We start from the raw sequence: 4,279 nt of genomic DNA, 5'->3' as shown, positions 1-4,279 counted from the left end.
AAAAATCATGCTCGTACCTGACCGGTTGTCTGGAAATGGAAAGCATCACTGCGTATTTTTTCTGGAAAAGCCTATTTCTTGGAATTGCTAAAACTTACAATTAAAATCACTTCGTTAATATCAAAGCAAGTTGTTTTCTTTCGACCAGGTGTTGGGCATTAGGAATTTAGTGTTATTTGCAACACTATTCCCTAAAAAGTAGAGATTAGGTGCATTCTTTTGCAAACGCAAAGCAACAGCGGCTATTTACTTGAGTTCAGCCAGGTCGGTTAAAAAATACGCGACTTGAAGGGTAGTGTTGGTAAGTGAGAAACTGCTCTATTGTGAATTGTTAATGGGAAAGTGGAGAGGGAAATTTTTGTTTCCTTATATACGTGACTTATATTATAAATAAGTATATGTATTTCGCAAATACCTCGCATAATTACTCATTTGAATTGGTTTTTGTATCTAAATCCCATTAAACTAATCACATGTTTCTTACCAGCCACCAACAGGGTTGCTTAAGTAGCTAAAAGGAAATTTTACCCGAGTTGAGCGTTCTTTTGTCGCTCGCTTACAAAAAAATGCAGCTATTGTTGATTAATGTCAAAAATTCATTTTCAGATCCTACATATAAGAAGTGTTCGCTATGCACAAAATTTGTACAAGTTGGTACCAATTGTTACCAAATCGTGTTCGTTTAGCCAAAAACCCAGTAAAACTTGCATGGAGAGAGCACAATTTTGACATTTCATTTGGAGGGGAAGTTGCAAATTCGTGCTGGGAAAATTTTTGCCATTAAGTATTTGCAAGCAGGATTGTGGCACACGGTTGCATTTTTATCAACGTTAATTTGAATCAACAAGTTCGTTAAATTTAAAAATGAACAATCTTGTTGCGATTTACGAATGAAAGAAATAGGTAAATATTCGTTTATTCAATTAATTTAATTAATTCCAAACATTTGAAAGGTAGTTGGCTGAAAAAGCTGTATTCGTAATCGGAACGCACTCGACACCACTGTCGATATGGGAAATCCGACAGTGACTTCCACAAAGAAATTGAAGCGTATGTTAAAGAAAGTCAGAATAAGAAGAAATATACGCATAGGTCCTGTTTCGGTTTCTACCTGAAATAATTTAAAAGATTATTTTGCTCGAAATGCAACCGTGGACGCCAGCTGGCAGTGAAGCTTGCAAATGTTTGCTAATTCCTGTTCGCGCAAAACTTAGTAAGTTTCTCTCTTTGGGAGAGTAAAGTACCTTATTCTCTGAATTTTGTTACTGGCTAATTCTTACTGGCAGTTGCATAGCGAACACTCCTTTAATCTGCACTTAAATAGCCCATATTGCAAGAATGATAGAATACAAACTTGCGCATTCCCGGGGGCAATGTCATTTCAGGTGTAAAAGTAAAAAAATCTGAAGAGGAGGATACAAGAAAATGGCAGAAGAGACAATTTTCTAAATATTCCATTTTTCGCGTTTTAATTGCTTTTAATTGTGAAAATATATGATTTGTAAAAACGAATAATAAAGAAAATGTAAAAAAACGGTGATTTTAGGGAAAGTATTAGTGAATTTCAGTGCGTTTAAAGTTTTAGAGGCGTCGTTTGCTTTTACACGAGAAATGGCAAAACCAAAGCTATATCATGCCAGTATTAAGAGTGTTCGCTATGCAAAAAACATGTACAAGTTGGTACCAATTGTTACCAAATCGTGTTCGTTTGGTCAAAAACCCAGTAAAATTTGCAAGGAGAGAGCATGGTTTAAAGATCGACAGGTTACGATATTTCGCGAGTGAGAAAAAAGTATCGAAAAACAGCTGATGGCTGTGACGTCATCCGTACCAATAGCAGTTTGTTTACATTTTGTTATTCGTTCGTGCTATACTCGAAGTAATAAAATATGTAAATTTTCGCTATTTAATGCATTGAATAAATAAAACTTGATATATATATTCAATTCAGTGTTGTTTATTCCATTTAAGCCGTCAGCTGTTTTCATTTACAAGATGGCGGACATCAAAGTATGGAGGGGAAGTTGCAAATTCGCGATGGGAAAATTTTTGCCAACAAGAATTTGCAATCAGGATTGTGGTACACGGTTACATTTTTGTAAACATTAATTTGAATCAACAAGTTCGTTAAATTTAAAAATTTAAAATTTTGTTGCGATTTACTAATGGCTTATTCCACGGTGACGAGTGTGACATTTCAACTCACATTTTAACCTTCTAAGAGTCGGTTACTCAATGTCTGGTTAACACTAATCTGCGGTTAAACATCGTTATCGACGTTACCGACTCCCTGTTATATGCATGGAGTCGAAGACGTCGGTAACGATGTTTAAACGCAGATTAGTGTTAACCAGACATTGAGTAACCGGCCCTTATTCTAGAACCCGAATTTTCATAATTCGTAATTCGTAGCTATGCTACGAAAAACGAAAAATCCACATGCTGCAACCCTTGCGGAAACATGTGCAGGATTGCAAGCTATCTGTTGTTTTTCGAAGGTAGCTGAATGAAGGAAAACAAAGTGGAAAGGAATTAAAAAAACACTCATCATGTGCTTGTTTATTGTAAAATTGGTTAATTTTACATATTTTGAGGAAAATTATGGATTCTGATGTATTTGCAATTATAGAAGCAGAGTAAGCGGGCGCTGTGGCAATGGATTCACAAAGGTATGCGGAGCTGTCGGGCATAGTAACCATGGGCGCATCTATGTCAGCTTCTGGTTGAATTGTTGAACCACAAGCCAGAACTCCTCCTATGCCTGAAGCTCTGGTTCTCAATCCAGTTAATGCAATAACAGCTTCTTCCAAGCCATTGAAAACATGCACTTTGTTAGGTCCACCACCTGTTGCGCTTGCTTCTGCCTTCGGCCGCGCTTAGGTATTATAACCCTTACTAAGCAGAATTCTCCTTTCTGTGTTGCGGGGAAGAGGGGCTTCCGCATGTCAAACGTACATATATAACATTTCTTGTGCATAACACTCCGGCTACCGTGTCCACAGTATTTCTCCGCTTCCGCATGTCAAACGTACATATATAACATTTCTTGTGCATATCACTCCGGCTACCGTGCCCACAGTATTTTTGCGCAGAACCCACGTCGAAATTTGCAAAAAAAATGCATAGTGCAAACTGAGTTTATTAATAAGCTAGTGGTAGGAAATTTGGAATATTTATCTTAAATAAAATGTGAATCCTTTGATTACACGTGTATGTTAAAGTTTTTGGATTTGGGTTATGCGTTTGGACACAACAACCGAAAATCGTTGTACATTAACTAAACCGGACCCAAGTTTCTCGATAAGGGGCAACAAATATTCTTTTTTGCTCGTTTATATAAAGCAGTGGATAAAAAAATACGTATATGTCAAAGGCAAATTTATCTGTTTAAATGAACACCACCAATATTTCTTGCAAACACACATCGATTTACATCTTTTATTTCGCCTCCGACACAGAATTGTTTTCGTACAAAATTACGCAAAAAAGCTTACTCGTTCGTTTTTAGGCATGCCATTGTTACGAATTTCGAAAGTTCGAAAATACGTTTCGGATTGCAGCATACTATTTCTACGATTCGTAGCAAAATCCGAATACGAAAGAGTTGCAGAATAAGAAGAAATACATGTTTTCAGTGGATTGGAAGAAAGCTGTTATTGCATTAACTGGATTGGGAACCAGTTCTTCAGGCATAGGAGGAGTTCTGGCTTGTGGTTCAACAATTCAACCAGAAGCTGATATAGGTGCACCCATGGCTACTATGCCCGGCAGCTCCGCATACCTTTGTGAGTCCATTGCCATAGCGCGCTCTTACTCCGCTGCTATAACTGCAAATGCTTCAGAATCCATAAATTTCCTCAAAATATTTAAAATCAATCAATTTTACTATAAACAAGCACATGATGAGGTTTTTTTTAATTCCTTTCCACTTTGTTTTCCTTCATACAGCTGAGTTCGAAAAACAACTGATACCTGGCATTGCTGTACATTTTTCCGCAAGGGTTGCAGCATGTCGATTTTTCGTTTTTCGTAATGTAGCTACGAATTACGAATTACGAAAATTCGGGTTCTAGAATAAGGGTGTTAATCCGAACGAGTTATCTGAATTTTAGTCACGGTGACGGACAAGTTGAATTGACGAGTTTATTTGAACGTTTGCGAGCAAGACACTGGCCAACCTCGCACATATGCAATGCTTGACGTATTCAATTGATTATCTCCGTGGCGCTTAACCCTTTCAGACCTAGCCATACCAATTGTGAGATCTGTTTTTATTTGT

This window comes from Rhagoletis pomonella, unplaced genomic scaffold (assembly GCF_013731165.1).
Source record: "Rhagoletis pomonella isolate Grant_MI unplaced genomic scaffold, Rhpom_1.0 Rhpom_scaffold_00002, whole genome shotgun sequence".
NCBI classification, from domain to species: Eukaryota; Metazoa; Arthropoda; class Insecta; order Diptera; family Tephritidae; genus Rhagoletis; species Rhagoletis pomonella.
Note: the sequence above shows the minus strand (reverse complement) of the source record.